Source organism: Microcaecilia unicolor, unplaced genomic scaffold (genome assembly GCF_901765095.1).
Source record: "Microcaecilia unicolor unplaced genomic scaffold, aMicUni1.1, whole genome shotgun sequence".
In the NCBI taxonomy this organism is placed as follows: domain Eukaryota; kingdom Metazoa; phylum Chordata; class Amphibia; order Gymnophiona; family Siphonopidae; genus Microcaecilia; species Microcaecilia unicolor.
In genome coordinates, this window is record NW_021962935.1 from 5,083 (window position 1) to 24,579 (window position 19,497).

Consider the following 19,497-nt stretch of genomic DNA (forward strand, 5'->3'; position numbering starts at 1 on the left):
TAAACTGACAAAAGGACTTCCTAAGCCCTATACTAAACAGGAGCTCCTAAGCCCTGCTCAAGAAAGGGACTTCCTAAGCCCTAAACTAACAGAGCAGGGAACTAAACACAAAGCTAACACAGGTGCTACTAAGCACCAAGCTACAAGCAGAGCTCTACACTAATAAGCTAAACACAAAACTAACAAGCTACCTAAGCACTGCTCTAGCAAGCTAGATACAACTAACAAGGTGCTTCCCAAGCACTACTCTGGCAAGCAACCAGAAGAGCTCCTAGCACTAAAAGGGAAGACAGGGGAGCCACAAGGAAAAAACAGGGAAGCTAACACATAAGCAAAAAGTGCTTCTAAAGCACCAAACACCAACAGCAAAGACTGCAATACTCCCAATAGCACAAACACCAGAAGTACTTCTAACAGCAAACTCTGCAGTGTTCCTAACAACACCAAACCCTGAAGTACTTCTATCAGCAACAGAGCTTCCAAAGCCCTACACATAGCAATGCTTCCAAAACCAAGAGGGAAAAGCAGGGGAACCAAAGGGAAAAGCAGGAAAGCTAAACACACAGTCACCAGTGCACACTGCACTAACACTAACCTAGCCCTTAGCAAAAGCAAGCAGGGAAACTAGACACAAAGTCAGAAGTGCACACTGCACCACCCTACCTAAAGCAAACACCACTGTTGCAAAAGGCTCTGAAGGAAACAACACCACTTCCTTATCAAGGCCCTCCCTGATGATGTCACACTCCCTAGACCTAGGCAAAAGCACACTGACCCAGAGAGGCCCAACCCACACCAATGCAACACTGTGAAGCACTTGAAGCCAGTACACTCAAAGAGAGGTAGAGCAACTCAGGCAACACACACACAGGTGCAGTATAGTGAAACAATTAGAGCCATGCTGCTGGAAGCTGCCAGCACAGAGAGACAGAGCCAGCTCAGAAAGGACAGAGAAAAGAAACAGAAGCCAGCTAAGAAGCTGACCCCCAGGAAAGAGGTAAGTTTGAGAGGGGTTCAGACCCCAATCATAACAATGTGCTGGTAGCAGGATGTACAGGATCCCCCCCGTGCAAATTTTGCTAGTTGTGGCCAGCATGAGTGCTTGTTTTTCCAAAACATCAAAATATCGTTGTCTGCATCACTCAAACATAAATAACAGTCCAGTTCATTAACAGGTTTCCAAGTAGAAAATAACACAGGGACAAAGTTTGTCCCCATCTCTGTGGGCCCTGTCCCTGCACCGTCCCCATGGGATCTGTCCCCGCAAACTCTGTCTCCGTCCTGAATTGATTTGCACTTTTCTGACCACTGACATGTCAGTTATGGCCCATGAACTGCATAGCTAAGGGCTCAAACTTAAAATGCCTGAGAGCTGCATCTTTCTGTACTTTCTGCTGAAAGCTGTGAATTCGAGGTCATGCTGATCCACAGCAAGGAGCGCTCTTCCCCTCCCTGACAGAGTTGGTGCCACTGTCTCTGTTGGATTATTTGTAGTAAATAATTAGCAGATTTTTATACACACAGCTTCAGCTTTAGAAATGTTAATTTCTTTTCTTCATCTCTCTCACATACACCCCAGAATAATTCACTGCTGAGTCACTTTAAAGTTGAAGTAACAAAACATCTGTTTACTCACAGTTTGTAGTTAGATATATATTCAGCAGGCTTATATATACATAATATAATACATTTGGTTTATCAGCTCTTTCCATGTGCTTAGATGGTAATGGATGCTCACACCATAGATCCTCAGCTTAGAGAGACCTTTAGAGCTCCATGTGCTGTTCCTAATCACCCCCACAGGAAGTTGCATGGGTGTGACCTCTCTAGGCAATTCACATCAGAGGTCACAGAGTAATCACAGAGAAAGAAAAAAACATTGCTGACAGACAATGCATGTAAAACACAATACATTATTCCAACAAACCCCTTCTCATGCATAACTGTCATGCAATTATTAATTCATACAAAGTCCAAGCTTTATTCGCAGATTCTCAAAACGTTCTCTGGGTAACGGTTTGGTCATGATGTCAGCTGTCATCTCACTGGTGTCCCGTCTGTGGCCGTGCCACCCTTCAGACTTACCCTGTTTCTGGGAGTCAGTGTCTGTGCTGGCTTCTGCGTGTCTCTGTGTCTGTGTCTGTCTTAGGTTCTCTCTGGCTCTGTGTGCTGAATGCCCTACTGAACCTCACCTGTGTGGGCTAAGCCTCTTCCAAGATGGCTGCCGCCTCTTCGTCTCTGCCAGTATCCAAGATGGCTCCCGCTGTTACTTTCTATGGGATGCCTGCTCTGAGTGTCAAGCCTCTGTTTGGTTGCAAGGTGATTGCTGCACCTGTGGCTCTGGTGTTGATGGGCTTTATTAGTCACCTGAAGACTACAGTCCTGGCCTTTGTATCTCACCTCATCTAGTCTCATCCAAAGGTCCTGGAGTATAGAGTGCTGTACCCAGCGTCAGTGTTTGCTCTGTGTGAGTTTCTATGTTTGTTTGACTAGCTAGCTTAGGCACCGTGTAGCTTATAGCCTGTGTATAGCTTTGCTAGTGTTTTATGTTTGTTTGACTAGCTAGCTTAGGCACCGTGTAGCTTATAGCCGGTGTATAGCTTTGCTAGTGTTTTATGTTTGTTCAGACTAGTTATCTTAGGCACCGTGTGGCTTGTTGCCTGTGCATAGCTTTACTAGTTCTATGTGTTTGTTTCCAAGGTATGACTAGTTAGCTAAGGCACCGTCTGGCTTGTTGCCTGTGCCTAGCTCTTCTAGTTCTCTGTGTTTGTTTCCAAGGTATGACTAGTTAGCTAAGGCACCGTCTGGCTTGTTGCCTGTGCATAGCTTTACTAGTTCTCTATGTTTGTTTCCAAGGTATGACTAGTTAGCTTAGGCACCGTCTGGCTTGTTGCCTGTGCATAGCTTTACTAGTGCTCTATGTTTGTTTCCAAGGTATGACTAGTTAGCTTAGGCACCGTCTGGCTTGTTGCCTGTGCATAGCTTTACTAGTGCTCTATGTTTGTTTCCAAGGTATGACTAGTTAGCTTAGGCACCGTCTGGCTTGTTGCCTGTGCATAGCTTTACTAGTGCTCTATGTTTGTTTCCAAGGTATGACTAGTTAGCTTAGGCACCGTCTGGCTTGTTGCCTGTGCATAGCTTTACTAGTGTTCCATGTTTGTTCCTCGTGTCAGCTAGCCGTCCTGCTAGCCATTTCCAAGTCTGTGTTTGTTTCCAGTGTTAGACTAGCCGCCCTTGCTAGCCACTATTCCAAGATTGTGTTTGTTCCTAGAGTGAGCCTAGCCGCCCTTGCTAGCCACTATTCCAAGACTGTGTTTGTTCTTAGTGTAGACTAGCCAGCTTAGGCCCCGCTGGCGTGTAGCCTGTGTCAGCCGTGCTAGTCTTCTGCGTTTGGGTCCAGGGCATGACTTGTTAGCTGGGGCACAGCTTAGTTGTTAGCTGGTGTATAGCCTGCCAAGTCTCTTGAGTTTGCTCTGTGTATGTTCCTGTGTATGACTGGGTTGCCCGGGTACAGCGTCTCTATGAGCCTGGGTCCAGCTTACTTGTCATTGTGTTGATTCCTGCTGACTGCCAGAACCCGGATAGTTCCTGATTGTCTGCCTTGCCTTCGCCTAGGTGCCAGGGGGCACTCCTGGATCTTCATTCCTGCTGTTCCTGTAAGTCCTACCGGCTGCAAGAACCTGAGGGCTCAACCCGAGGGGGAAGGCAGTCAAGTGTAGGTGAAGCCTAGGTCCAGGGTGTTCCAGTTCCGTGGGTTCCGCTCCAGTGTGTTCCAGTCCAGCGGGTTTCACTCCTGTATGTTCCAGTCCAGTGGGGCCACTCCAGTGTGTCCAGTCCAGTGGGCCCCACTCCAGTGCGCACCAGTCCGGTGCGTTCCAGTTCCGAGTGTTCCGGTGTAGTACTCCAGTCCGGAGTTCCGGTCCAGTCTTATCTCCTCCCTACCTGGAAGGTGATTTTGCCTAAAGGACTCACAAACCCCGCGCTCCCGGGGAAGAAGCCTGAAGGTATGCCAAGGTCCTCGAGAGCGCGGCCCGCGTGGGAGGCGCGACAGAATACAAAGGCCATGAGTTCGGCGAGATCATCAGTCCAGGTGGGCTTTATGCCCATAAGTTCGTGCCCTACGGACAATCCGAGGGGAACTTCTGAAATTTTTTTTGATTCCAAGGACAGTCTAGTTTCTATTTTGGATCCCAAGGCAAGCCTGGAGAAATACTGAGAGATACTTCTGACGAATCCAGCCTTTATGGCTACTCCTGAAGCAGCAGCGGAGAAAGAGCGTATCTACCGAAGTCTGCGCCACTATCACCCAGTTTTTGGCCACTATGACCCAGTTTCTGACATGAATTCGGCCATCACGCTCAGTGAGTACCGCCGCCAACTTCGGGAAGACCCTGCTCTGTGGGATACTCTGGAGTCTGAGCTTGAAAGAAGACGCCGGGGACGTTCTCCGTCCGGGTGTTTTCGCCCACCTCAGCCGCGTAGCCGGCCGTACCATGGTGGGGTAACTCGTCGTCGGGATCCTAGTCCACCGATGCTGAGTCCAGTTCGAAGAGGGGTTCCGGTGGAGCCTTGGAAACCTTTCCGAGTGAAGCCTCTAGCCAAGCCGCTGGGGTCGGGCCGAGGGAAGCGTCAGACCAAGCCCCGGACCCCAGTTCAAGTAGCGCGGCCTCCTAAGCGCTTGAGTCCAGTCCAGGGGATGCTTCATACTGAACCTCCTATTCCAGTCCAAGTAACGAGGAGGCTTAAGTCTCCGAGACCAGTTCGAGGAAGGCCTTCAATGGAGCCCCAGATTCTTATGCAAGTGGCGCTCCAGGTCGAGCCTCCAGTCCTCCTTCAAATGGCATGCCCTTGGAAGTCTCCGAGTCCAGTCCGAGGGAAGCTGTCGAGGGAGCCTCAGATTCCTGTGCAAGTGGCGCTTCGGGTCGAGCCTCCAGTCCTCCTTCAAATGGCACGCCCTTTGAAGTCTCTGAGTCCAGTCCGAGGGAAGCTGTCGAGGGAGCCTCAGATTCCTGTGCAAGTGGCGCTTCGGGTCAAGTCTCCGGTTCCTGTTCAAGTGACCCGTCCAGTCAAGCCACTGAGTCCAGTTCGAGGAGCGCTCCAGATCGAGCCGCCGATCCCTGCCCGAAGGGTGTGTTCGGCCAAGCCTCAGTTAAGGTTCCGTCCCTGCCAGGAGGCAGAGGGCGTCTCGAGTTGCAAGTCCAGTCAAGATGCTGAGCCTGGACCGAGTTGCAAGTCCAGTCAAGATGCTGAGCCTGGATCGAGTTGCAAGTCCAGTCAAGATGCTGAGTCTGGATCGAGTTGCAAGTCCAGTCAAGATGCTGAGCCTGGATCGAGTTGCAAGTCCAGTCAAGATGCTGAGTCTGGATTGAGTTGCAAGTCCAGTCAAGATGCTGAGCCTGGACCGAGTTGCAAGTCCAGTCAAGATGCTGAGCATGGACCGAGTTGCAAGTCCAGTCAAGATGCTGAGTCTGGATCGAGTTGCAAGTCCAGTCGAGATGCTGAGTCTGGATCGAGTTGCAAGTCCAGTCAAGATGCTGAATCTGCACCGAGTGCAGAGGTCAGCCACGATGTTGAGTCTGCTATTGAGGAAGAGATGATGTTCCCAGAGGACTGTGATAGACCTTGTGTTGATTCAGCCTGGGAGAAGATCTCCGAAGCTATAGCTGAGAGAGGGTGTGTTCAACGGCTTGGAGCCCGGAGAAACCCATTTTCTGCATTTCAGCCTGCTAGCATGCTCTGGGGATACCAGGGCCGTCTCCTCTTGAACCCTGCTCGGCAGAGGCCGCCCGAAGCTAAGGTTAGAGAGACGTCCCAGTACGGCCAGAGAGGGGCGTCCAGCCCTGCAGCTGAATCTCTTCCAAGTTCCAGTTCTAACCATGAGGCTAAGCCTGTTCCGAGTTCTAGTTCCAGCCAGGAGGCTGAGTCCATGTCTAGTTCCAAGTCCGACCAAGATGTTGAGGTCGTCCTAAGTTCCAGTGTCCGTCAGGAGGCGGACTTTCTGTTGAGTTCCCGTTCCAGTCAAGCTCCTGAATCCAGTTCCAGTCAAGGGGTTGAGGCCAACCCGGGTGCTAGTTCCAGATCCATTTCTGTTCAGACTTCTAGCTCCTGCCAAGATGGGAATGCCACCTTGAGCCTCAGCCCAGCTTCTAATGTCAGCTGGAGTAGTGACTCCAGCCCTGTTCCTGTCATTTCATGGACTTGCCAAGAGGTTCAGGACATTGGGGGTTCCCTCAGGAGAGGGTTACTTTTGAATTGTGTTCCTCTTGATGTCTCCATGTTCCTGAGGTTGCCCCATGGTGACTCGAAGGAGCTTCCTGTTCACAAGTTCTACTTTTGCCTGCCAGTTTTGAACTTCCTTGTGACTTTCAGCCCAGTGATCTATGTCTGGCTTTTGAGACCTATCAGGAAGTTTCACCATAGTTACCCCTGGATACCTGACCGCCTCCGGGCGGCCGAGAAGGGGGTCTTGAGGAGGGGATACTGTCCCGTCTGTGGCCGTGCCACCCTTCAGACTTACCCTGTTTCTGGGAGTCAGTGTCTGTGCTGGCTTCTGCGTGTCTCTGTGTCTGTGTCTGTCTTAGGTTCTCTCTGGCTCTGTGTGCTGAATGCCCTACTGAACCTCACCTGTGTGGGCTAAGCCTCTTCCAAGATGGCTGCCGCCTCTTCGTCTCTGCCAGTATCCAAGATGGCTCCCGCTGTTACTTTCTATGGGATGCCTGCTCTGAGTGTCAAGCCTCTGTTTGGTTGCAAGGTGATTGCTGCACCTGTGGCTCTGGTGTTGATGGGCTTTATTAGTCACCTGAAGACTACAGTCCTGGCCTTTGTATCTCACCTCATCTAGTCTCATCCAAAGGTCCTGGAGTATAGAGTGCTGTACCCAGCGTCAGTGTTTGCTCTGTGTGAGTTTCTATGTTTGTTTGACTAGCTAGCTTAGGCACCGTGTAGCTTATAGCCTGTGTATAGCTTTGCTAGTGTTTTATGTTTGTTTGACTAGCTAGCTTAGGCACCGTGTAGCTTATAGCCGGTGTATAGCTTTGCTAGTGTTTTATGTTTGTTCAGACTAGTTAGCTTAGGCACCGTGTGGCTTGTTGCCTGTGCATAGCTTTACTAGTTCTATGTGTTTGTTTCCAAGGTATGACTAGTTAGCTAAGGCACCGTCTGGCTTGTTGCCTGTGCCTAGCTCTTCTAGTTCTCTGTGTTTGTTTCCAAGGTATGACTAGTTAGCTAAGGCACCGTCTGGCTTGTTGCCTGTGCATAGCTTTACTAGTTCTCTATGTTTGTTTCCAAGGTATGACTAGTTAGCTTAGGCACCGTCTGGCTTGTTGCCTGTGCATAGCTTTACTAGTGCTCTATGTTTGTTTCCAAGGTATGACTAGTTAGCTTAGGCACCGTCTGGCTTGTTGCCTGTGCATAGCTTTACTAGTGCTCTATGTTTGTTTCCAAGGTATGACTAGTTAGCTTAGGCACCGTCTGGCTTGTTGCCTGTGCATAGCTTTACTAGTGCTCTATGTTTGTTTCCAAGGTATGACTAGTTAGCTTAGGCACCGTCTGGCTTGTTGCCTGTGCATAGCTTTACTAGTGCTCTATGTTTGTTTCCAAGGTATGACTAGTTAGCTTAGGCACCGTCTGGCTTGTTGCCTGTGCATAGCTTTACTAGTGCTCTATGTTTGTTTCCAAGGTATGACTAGTTAGCTTAGGCACCGTCTGGCTTGTTGCCTGTGCATAGCTTTACTAGTGTTCCATGTTTGTTCCTCGTGTCAGCTAGCCGTCCTGCTAAGCTATTTCCAAGACCATGTTTGTTCCTCGTGTCAGCTAGCCGTCCTGCTAGCCATTTCCAAGTCTGTGTTTGTTTCTAGTGTTAGACTAGCCGCCCTTGCTAGCCACTATTCCAAGATTGTGTTTGTTCCTAGAGTGAGACTAGCCGCCCTTGCTAGCCACTATTCCAAGATTGTGTTTGTTCCTAGAGTGAGCCTAGCCGCCCTTGCTAGCCACTATTCCAAGACTGTGTTTGTTCTTAGTGTAGACTAGCCAGCTTAGGCCCCGCTGGCGTGTAGCCTGTGTCAGCCGTGCTAGTCTTCTGCGTTTGGGTCCAGGGCATGACTTGTTAGCTGGGGCACAGCTTAGTTGTTAGCTGGTGTATAGCCTGCCAAGTCTCTTGAGTTTGCTCTGTGTATGTTCCTGTGTATGACTGGGTTGCCCGGGTACAGCGTCTCTATGAGCCTGGGTCCAGCTTACTTGTCATTGTGTTGATTCCTGCTGACTGCCAGAACCCGGATAGTTCCTGATTGTCTGCCTTGCCTTCGCCTAGGTGCCAGGGGGCACTCCTGGATCTTCATTCCTGCTGTTCCTGTAAGTCCTACCGGCTGCAAGAACCTGAGGGCTCAACCCGAGGGGGAAGGCAGTCAAGTGTAGGTGAAGCCTAGGTCCAGGGTGTTCCAGTTCCGTGGGTTCCGCTCCAGTGTGTTCCAGTCCAGCGGGTTTCACTCCTGTATGTTCCAGTCCAGTGGGGCCACTCCAGTGTGTCCAGTCCAGTGGGCCCCACTCCAGTGCGCACCAGTCCGGTGCGTTCCAGTTCCGAGTGTTCCGGTGTAGTACTCCAGTCCGGAGTTCCGGTCCAGTCTTATCTCCTCCCTACCTGGAAGGTGATTTTGCCTAAAGGACTCACAAACCCCGCGCTCCCGGGGAAGAAGCCTGAAGGTATGCCAAGGTCCTCGAGAGCGCGGCCCGCGTGGGAGGCGCGACAACTGGTGTGACAATAGTGTAGACTGATGACTCCTTCTTTCGCCAGCTCTCGCACGTTGTGATATTTCGTTGCGATGTGCTTGGTGCGTGACTGAACCTTGTCATTCTGTGACAGTCTGATGCAGCTCTGATTATCTTCCATTATCTGGATTGGTCTCTGTTCATCTATTCCAAAATCCAGCACAAAGTTTTTCAATCCACATCAGTTCTCTGCATGCTTCTGATACAGCCACATATTCAGCTTCTGTAGAAGACAGACTCACAATACTTTGTTTATGACTGGCCCAAGAAATTTGTACATTTCCATACATAAACACATATCCACTTGTGGATTTATAATCAGAATGATCCCCTGCCCAATCTGAATCACAGTAACATATTAGTTTTGGATTACTATTGGCTGAAATCTTTAATTTACAATCAATGGTACCTTTTAAATACCTTACCATCCTTTTAACTGCAGTCCAATCTGATTTGGTAGGTGAGCTGACCCTTCTGCTCAAAATTCCTACTGCATTTGCTATATCAGCCCTGTATGTGGTAGTCAGATATAAAAGCTTACCTATGGCTGATCTATATTGGATGTTATCTGGTAAAGGTTCTCTTACTGTTTCATCCTTCAGAAAATCAGTGATCATGGGAGTGCTTACAACTTGGGCATCTTGCATACCTAAACTTTCAATAAGCTCATTTATTTTCTGCTTCTGGCTTAGAAGATAAGAACCATCATTTTGTTTCTCAATTTCTATACCAAGATAGTATGACACATTACCAAGTTCTTTTATCTCAACATTCAGGTTTAAATATTTTACAATGTCCTTGTACTCTTGCTCACTTTCGCTTGCAATGAGCAGATCATCAACAAAAGCTAAAATGTATGCATATTGTCCATTTCTGCACCTAGTGTACAAGCATTTATCTGCTTCACCTTGCTTAAATCCTAAATTTGTCAATATTTCATGCAATTTGTCATTCCAACATTTTGCACTTTGCTTTAATCCATAAAGACCTTTGTTTAATTTACACACTAGCTGTCTTTGTTTTGTATTTATGAAACCTGTTGGCTGTTCCATGTACAAGTCTTCAGTTATATCGCCATGAAGAAATGCTGTTTTCACATCAATGTGGTTGACTTGCATGCCTTTTGAGACTGCAATGCTCAGAAGTGTTCTAATTGTCGTGTGTTTCACTACAGGTGCAAACACTTCATCAAAATCTTCTCCTCAAAATCTTCTCCATATTTTTGAAGATATCCCTTTGCGACTAATCTGGCTTTATACCTTTCCACTTTTCCTTGTGCATTCCTTTTTAACTTGAATACCCATTTGCATCCTATAGCTTTCTTGCCAGGAGGTAATTTTGTAAGAATCCAAGTTTTATTTTTATGCAATGAATCAATTTCTTCTTGTGCAGCTTTACGCCATTCAGCAGCTTCTTCTGCTGGCATTTTCTCAATCTCATCCCATGTTAAGGGCTCTTGAGCTTCTGCTGACTTTGTTAGGTAAGACAGTCTTGGGGGTGGAACACCTTTGTTTTCCCTGGATGAGCGTCTGACAACAGGTTGGTCTGACCTTTCCGCATCCTCTAAATCTGAGAGTCCTTCTCCAATTGATTCCCCTTCTCCAACTGTACTGTCTTCTTCAATGATCCTTTCTGTGTCTGCTTCCTCTGCCTGTTCCTCGTTAGATACAGGTGAGTTGCTTTCAGACATCTGCCTTGGTATGGCATTTATATACAGTGGTGGAAATAAGTATTTGATCCCTTGCTGATTTTGTAAGTTTGCCCACTGACAAAGACATGAGCAGCCCATAATTGAAGGGTAGGTTATTGGTAACAGTGAGAGATAGCACATCACAAATTAAATCCGGAAAATCACATTGTGGAAAGTATATGAATTTATTTGCATTCTGCAGAGGGAAATAAGTATTTAATCCCTCTGGCAAACAAGACCTAATACTTGGTGGCAAAACCCTTGTTGGCAAGCACAGCGGTCAGACGTCTTCTGTAGTTGATGATGAGGTTTGCACACGTCAGGAGGAATTTTGGTCCACTCCTCTTTGCAGATCATCTCTAAATCATTAAGAGTTCTGGGCTGTCGCTTGGCAACTCGCAGCTTCAGCTCCCTCCATAAGTTTTCAATGGGATTAAGGTCTGGTGACTGGCTAGGCCACTTCATGACCCTAATGTGCTTCTTCCTGAGCCACTCCTTTGTTGCCTTGGCTGTATGTTTTGGGTCATTGTCGTGCTGGAAGACCCAGCCACGACCCATTTTTAAGGCCCTGGCGGAGGGAAGGAGGTTGTCACTCAGAATTGTACGGTACATGGCCCCATCCATTCTCCCATTGATGCGGTGAAGTAGTCCTGTGCCCTTAGCAGAGAAACACCCCCAAAACATAACATTTCCACCTCCATGCTTGACAGTGGGGACGGTGTTCTTTGGGTCATAGGCAGCATTTCTCTTCCTCCAAACACGGCGAGTTGAGTTCATGCCAAAGAGCTCAATTTTTGTCTCATCTGACCACAGCACCTTCTCCCAATCACTCTCGGCATCATCCAGGTGTTCACTGGCAAACTTCAGACGGGCCGTCACATGTGCCTTCCGGAGCAGGGGGACCTTGCGGGCACTGCAGGATTGCAATCCGTTATGTCGTAATGTGTTACCAATGGTTTTCGTGGTGACAGTGGTCCCAGCTGCCTTGAGATCATTGACAAGTTCCCCCCTTGTAGTTGTAGGCTGATTTCTAACCTTCCTCATGATCAAGGATACCCCATGAGGTGAGATTTTGCGTGGAGCCCCAGATCTTTGTCGATTGACAGTCATTTTGTACTTCTTCCATTTTCTTACTATGGCACCAACAGTTGTCTCCTTCTCGCCCAGCGTCTTACTGATGGTTTTGTAGCCCATTCCAGCCTTGTGCAGGTGTATGATCTTGTCCCTGACATCCTTAGACAGCTCCTTGCTCTTGGACATTTTGTAGAGGTTAGAGTCTGACTGATTCACTGAGTCTGTGGACAGGTGTCTTTCATACAGGTGACCATTGCCGACAGCTGTCTGTCATGCAGGTAACGAGTTGATTTGGAGCATCTACCTGGTCTGTAGGGGCCAGATCTCTTACTGGTTGGTGGGGGATCAAATACTTATTTCCCTCTGCAGAATGCAAATAAATTCATATACTTTCCACAATGTGATTTTCCGGATTTAATTTGTGATGTGCTATCTCTCACTGTTACCAATAACCTACCCTTCAATTATGGGCTGCTCATGTCTTTGTCAGTGGGCAAACTTACAAAATCAGCAAGGGATCAAATACTTATTTCCACCACTGTACACTGGAATGTCTATTATGGTTCTAGTTTCATATTCTGGATGATAAGGCTCATCTGGGATAATCCAGCCTTTATCAACCCTTTTGTTTTCATCAAAATATGTAACATGTCTTATGCCAACAATGCCAGTTTTCAGATTCAAAATTCTATATCCTTTGTGTCCTGGAGCATAGCCAACTAAAATGCCCCTTTCTGTTGTGGAATCCAGCTTATGCCTTCTTTGCTTTGGTACATGAGCATATGCTGTACTTCCAAATGTTCTTATGTGTGACAGGTTTGGCTTCCTACCATGCCATGTCTCATGTGGTGTGCGCTCAGCGCCTTTAGTTGGCATTCTGTTTTGTAGGTACACTGCTGTGAGAATGGCTTCCCCCCATAGTCTTTTAGGGAGATTGCTATCTGACAGCATACATCTGGTCATTTCCACAAGTGACCTAAATTTTCTCTCTGCAACAGAATTTTGCTCTGGTGTATAAGCTACTGTTGTGATATGCTGAATGCCTTCTTGTTCTAGAAATGTGCGCATGCTTTGTGAAGTGAACTCACCACCATTGTCGGTCTGAAGAACCTTTGGTTTTCTTTCAAATTTATTGCTCACCATGGCTACGTATTTCTTCAGCATGTCTGTGACTTGACTTTTTTCTTTCAGCAAATAGGCCACACAGTATCTAGAGAAATCATCCAAGAATATTAGCACAAATCTGTTATTTCCCAATGATGGGATATTAAACGGTCCACATAAGTCACTGTGTATTAAGTCCAGTACTTTATTACTCCTACTTCCTGTGTATGCAGGAAATGAGGGTCTCACACCTTTTTGAGTAACACAGTCTATGCATTTCTCCATTTTACCAGTATCTGCACTTATTTCAATGCCTGTAGCAAGTTGCTTACTGTAAAGATCCTGGATCACCTTAAAATCACGATGTCCCAGGCGGCGGTGCCAGATTTCCAGACTACATTTACCATCATTCTTCCTTACTTGCGCCATATGTGAGGCTTCACCTGAAATGCTCAGTTTATAAATATCATTATGCATAAAAGCTTCAGCATACACTTCATCATTTTTAGAGATTGTGCACTTACTGTTTTCAAAATGAATCACAAATCCCTTCTTATCTAATGTAGATACACTAAGCATATTGCAAACTGCTTGGGGAATATACAAGACATCACTTACAGGAATTTCTTTAACTTCATTAGACACTTTGCAATTTAAGAATCCAATGCCTTTTGCTTGGATCTTAGCAGTCCCTGCGTTTGCAGTATTAAGAATACCTTCTTCTGGACACATTTCCTGAAAGAAATCCTTACAATTGGTTAAATGGCATGTGCTCCCCGAATCCAAAATCCAAGTACTTTCATTTGAATTATTATTTACCATAGTCAAAGATTTTTCTGCCATTAGAAAGCTCTTATGTTTATCATTGTCCTTTGTACATTTCCTGCTTGGAAAATTATTTTGTTCCATTGGCTTAGGTGAGCTAGAGGGGGTGTTTTGTGTTTCCTTACACCATTTAGATACATGTCCCTCCATTCCACATGAATAGCAAATCAGCTTGCTCTTGGGTGGAGTTTTCCCATAGCTCCGCCTTCCTCTATTCTTTGCCAAGAAATTTGTTTCATTTCTCTCTGACTGTCTTTGAGAACACATCTCCTCAGAATCATTAATTATGCATTCCTGCCTCAGTTTTGATGCTGCCTGTTCAAAAGATTGCCCTTCAATGGCTTCATTCACAGACCTAAAAACATCAAACTTCTTTGATAGTGAGGTAAAAAGAAATGCTCTTTTCAATGCATCACACATGGGAATTCCAGAAAGTTCTAGCTTTTGAAATGAAGACATAAGATGCATAATGTGATCATTACACTTACTTTTATCCCTTAATTTGGTTTCATTCAACTCTGCCAACCAAATTGGTTGCTGTTTTGCATATGTAGTTGCATACATAGTTCTCAGTTTTTCTAAAATTTCCTTTGCTGTATCTTTTGCCTCCACCAATATGGCTTGTTTCTCTGAGAGAGCTTCAAAAAACATGCACTTCACATAATAGTTTGCATTGTCCCATTCAGCCATATTTTTAGCTGTTCTGTTTTGGTCTAAACATATACTTAATTTCTTTGCTTGAAGGAGACATCTGAATCTTAGCTCCCATTGCTGATAATTGTTTTCAGTTAATTTAGGCACCTTGAGAGAGTGGAAAAATGGTGAATTTCCTCCCTCAGCCATTTTAGCCTTGCCTTCTGTTTGGTGTGTGGGGGGGGAGAGAGAGAGACAGACTGAATCTTTCTTTTAAAACTTAAGAGAAAAATTTGGCTTTTTCACTGCCTGGTAATATTTCTCTTCTTCCTTTTTCAATTCCTGGGCTGGGCCCATAACCCTTTTGTTGGATTATTTGTAGTAAATAATTAGCAGATTTTTATACACACAGCTTCAGCTTTAGAAATGTTAATTTCTTTTCTTCATCTCTCTCACATACACCCCAGAATAATTCACTGTTGAGTCACTTTAAAGTTGAATTAACAAAACATCTGTTTACTCACAGTTTGTAGTTAGATATATATTCAGCAGGCTTATATATACATAATATAATACATTTGGTTTATCAGCTCTTTCCATGTGCTTAGATGGTAATGGATGCTCACACCATAGATCCTCAGCTTAGAGAGACCTTTAGATAGGGTTACCATTTTGTGTCCTCTGAAAAAGAGGACACATGTCACGCCCCCTACCCCGCCCCCGCCACGCCTCATACCCCGCCCCGCCCCCTTCGGGTCCTCGTTCCGCCCCTCTATTCCCCGCCCCCGTCACATGGTTCCCCCCCCCCCTCACATACTCCCCCCCTCACTTACTATCTAGCCCTGGTGGTCTAGTAGGGTCTTCTCTTCGGGGCAGGAAAGAGCCCCCTCTTTCCTGCCCGGAGCGCTGCCTGTCCTTGCCTGCTGCATCCTCCTCGGTCTGGCTGGAGATTCAAAATGGCCACCGAGAGTTGAAGTGGCCTCGCGAGAGTTCAACTCTCGGCGGCCATTTTGAATCCCCAGCCAGACCGAGGAGGATGATAGACAGGGGAGGCAGCGCTCCAGGCAGGAAAGAGGGGGCTCTTTCCTGCCTCGAAGACGTCACTAGACCACCAGGGAACATGGTAAGGAAGGGGAGGGGACGGGAGTAGGGTTACCACGGCGCCGATCGCCCGCCCACACGCACGCGCCTGCCCGCACCCGCGCCCACGTTTGTCCAGAAATCCGGACAAACATGGGTGCAGGCAAAATCCGCCGGATGCCCCGGACATGCCCTCAAAAAGAGGACATGTCCGGGGAAATCCGGACGAATGGTAACCCTACCTTTAGAGCTCCATGTGCTGTTCCTAATCACACCCACAGGAAGTTGCATGGGTGTAACCTCTCTAGGCAATTCACATCAGAGGTCACAGAGTAATCACAGAGAAAGAAAAAAACATTGCTGACAGACAATGCATGTAAAACACAATACATTATTCCAACAGTCTCTACATCACAAGGACACTAAGAATGTATACACAGTTTGAAAGCGAAGATGTGTTGAGGTTACTAGACAAAAACAATGATGATGCAATAGGGTTAAAAATAAAATAAAAGTGTGTTTACCTGTTGTGTGGAGCTGGTTGTGGTTTTTCGGGGCTGCAGAGGCAGTCTGAGGCATTTCTGGATCCTTTTGGGGTTCCGGAGGAGGTCTGAGGCAAGTTCAATTTCTTTGTTTTTTTTTTTTTGCTCTAATTTTGAGACCCTTCTAGGGGGTCCAGGATACTCCTGGCCCATTTTGGGCCATTTTTAGGGGCTGATCTGGTGGAAGGTGGTACTAGGGAGGCTTGCAGCAGGAGTTGTTTGTGACCAGCCCTGATGGCTGGCTGGCTGGCTGGCTTCAAGCAAGGTTGCCAGGTTGAAAAAATTTTCCCCACCCACAAACAACCCCAAACCCGCCCAAAACCCACACAAAGTCAAACCCCGCCTCCGTCATCAACCCTGCCTCCAACGCCATCAACCCCGCCCCTGACATCTTTAACCCCGCCTCCGACGTCCTTAACCCCCACCTCTGACCCCTCCTCCGACGTCATTAACCCCACCTCTGACATTCCTCCGACGTCATTAACCCTGCCTGATGTAGCCTCCGACATCATTAACCCCACCCCCGACATAACCTCTGACGTCATTAACCCCGCCTCTGCGGGGCTTCTATTGGACCAAATTGGACCAATAGAAGCCCCGGAAAACCGCCCAAACCCGCACCGCAGCTGTGAAAAAGCAGCCCAATTTACCGCACCCCGCAGCCGTCAAACTTTTCCCACAGCTGGTCGCCCAATTGGGCGGGAAAACCGCCCACCTGGCAACTTTGGCTTCAAGTGAGGGGAAGGCAGAGGGCATTACTGGGTAATTACATGCTTTGCACATGCTCAGTAAGGCTCTGAAGCTCTGAGTAGGCCTGAAATCGAGGCCTGGACAGGGCGTTGGAGAAAATTAATTAATTAAATTCTTTTTGTTAGTAAGGGCATTTGGGGGTCCTATTTAGATGAATTATGGGGATCTGACCAAAAAAAATATTAATTTAAAGTTGTTTCTGGGGAGAACGCAGTTTTAAGGGGTTGAGCATCTTTGGGTGTGCGTTTTGGAATTTTAATGGTTGTATAGGATGGAGGGGAATTTAAGGAACATTAATAGATGGTGTGCAGGAAATTTAATTAATTATTTTATGGGGGGGGTTCAGGCAAACACGGTGCGGACGGGAGAAAACGTATTTTTAAAATCTAAAGTTACCAGGGTACCTGGAGGGATGTGTTATACCAGCTCAGCGAGCGGGAGTGGTGTGGCACGTACAGGTATTAAAATATTTAGAAAATGTGATTTGCAGAACTATTTTTTTGTGTGTTTTGTGTGCACACATAAATTTAGTTTTGGACTGTTGAAATGGTTAAGGAAATTTTAAGCTTATGCACTGGCTTTTCTTGCAATATCAAAGTTCAATCACTCACTTACCTGAGAGCTGAAAGTTCCTGAGGTTCCTGAAAGTTCCGGATGTATCTGATGTTGTTCGTTTGACCTGTGGACAAAAAAAAAAAAACAATTTTAAACCAAAGAAAACTTGTTCTTGGCTAAGGTCAAGATAGGAGCAAAGGTTATGGACTACTAAACTACTTATCTGATGATTTGCTGGGACTTGGGTTTTGCTGGGTTTCGGTTCCGAGAATTCCTGAACTTGGTTTCATGAATTTTTGAACTTGGTTCTGTAGGAGTGGCCACCGGATCCGGCCTTCAACAGCACTGGATCAGGACTGTCAGGACGGCCTCAAGACCTGTGCATATTTACCCAAGGACTTTGCCTTCTTTATACCTGATTCCAGAACTGAACTTTTACAGAACTTTTACATTCTCTTGCACTGTGCCTTAACCACAAACTGTCAGCTCCTGCTTGCAAGATACAAAACAGGATGCAGGTGCAGTAGATAACAGCTTGTAACATTTAGTAGCCAAGGCTTGAAAACAGAACCAGCCTGCACGTAGACGCCACATGAATAGAAGATAGCTTGGGAGTGTCGCAACCCCCACCCTGCATCTCTGAGCCTTACGCTCCATTGAGCCTTATCAACTCTGTGAAAGAAGCATTGTGTGATTATGTGTGTGTGCTAGAACAGGGCGATAAGTTTCGTTTCCTTTGCTAGTATCATTTCAGTATTATGACGTGTGTATGTACTGTAAGAACTACAAAAACTACAAATGTTTACTGCGCATGTCAACTATGATGTATAAGGTGCCTAATGCGCAGGCCCATAGGGGAGGTATAAATGTGAGTGTCAGATGATTTCTGACACACAGTATCCTGAGACTGAACTCAGTGCTGTTACATTGCTAGCAATAAAAGCTGTCTTGCCTTTGGAACCAGTTGCCTCTTGTCTCCTGATTTACTAGCTGAGAATCCTGTTACAGTTCTATGAAATCCGGAACCCTAGGAAGAGAATGAGCTTGAAGTTACTGGGAAAAGTGAATTTTTTGTTAGCGTACAGATTAATAATATGCACTGTTGCATGTTGTCACTTCAGTTTTGCCTTTTGAACTTAAAAAGTATTTTTGAAAGTAATTTAAGTTTCCACAAGGTGGAAAAGAATTTGACATAAAGGCTTGAAAAATGTTTTAACAGAAAGAAAAGTATTTTGGGCTGTTTAAACTATTTAAATGTGTTAACTGCTAAACAAATGTTGGCTGTGGAATAAACGAAAACATATTTACCTGTTAAACAGTGGTTTATTGCTTTACTCCCGTGAATGGAGTTGCTCACACTCTGAAAATAATCAACTCTGTTAATAAAAATTATTTTATTTTAGTTACTTTATTCCTTTATTACAAAAAAAAAAGACAGTAGTGCTGGGTGGACGTGTGCTCCGCTTCAGGGGAAACATCTTACCCCGGTGCTGTGACCAATAGCAAATTTTGTTATTGTTGTGAAGCGGAGCAGCACTGAAACCTAGGGGGCGCTACAATAAGACCTGGGTCTTGGAGAAATTCCTGTGGCAAAATGACGGCTTCAATCTCCTGTAAAAGAAACCTTGGACTTAATAAGATGCTGTGTTCCATAACATTCAGATAGTGTGTTCCAATCTATCAAACATATAAACGGCAAGTGACCGACTCACCTGCAAATGCGCAGTACAGACTTCCCTCTCTGTCCCGCCCTTGCGTCAAGACGTCATGACATCAGAAGGCGGAACAGAGAGGGAAACGGAGTCGGACTGTCAGCCGCCGCTGCTGCCTGGAAACGAACATCGCGTGAACCAACCTCCATCCTCCCCCCCATCCCCGCCGCCGCTCCCGCCCCCCTCCGTATCGGGCCCCCTGCACTGATCTGACAGCAAGGCGCCGTCAGGTCAGTGCAGGGGGCCCGGCATGGAGGGGGGAGGGAGCGGCGGCGAGGAAGGTAGCTGGACATGGGGGGAGGACAGGGGGGAGAGGGCATGGTTGCTGGACATGGGGTGAGAGCAGGGCAGAGAGGAGGGTTGCTGGACATGGGGGGAGGGGAAGGGGGAGGGGGAGGCCAAGGGAAAGAGGAGGGTTGCTGGATAGTGGGGGGAGGATCGGTGGATGGGGTGAGGCCAGGGGAAAGAGGAGGGCTGCAATACTCGCCCGTTTTTACGGGCTTAATGGCTAGTGTAAACAATGAAGTAAGACAGAAATTAGCTGAAGTTGCAGGCTGTATGATTTGGGAGGGAATTTCCATTGTACAAAAAGGTATATAAGTCACTGTTGTATTGTATTTAGGCAGAGGCTGAGATGATCAACAGTCAGTGGCGTTCCTAGGGGGGCTGGCACCCGGGGCGGATCGCTGATGTGCCCCACCCCCTGGGTGCAGCACCCCCCCCCCCCCCGATGCAGCACGGACCCCCCGGCGAAACGACACCCCCGCGA

At 46.9% G+C, this 19,497-nt stretch overlaps 1 long non-coding RNA gene across 1 annotated transcript; it reads right to left on the reverse strand.

Moving 5' to 3' along the window:
* Positions 1–1,440: 1,440 nt before the first annotated feature.
* Positions 1,441–15,646, reverse strand: LOC115458676. Its single transcript, XR_003940134.1, has 3 exons — positions 15,580–15,646; positions 14,817–14,818; positions 1,441–1,476 (listed from the first exon to the last, which is right to left on the reverse strand). It is a non-coding gene; the product is annotated as an uncharacterized LOC115458676 (long non-coding RNA).
* Positions 15,647–19,497: the final 3,851 nt, after the last annotated feature.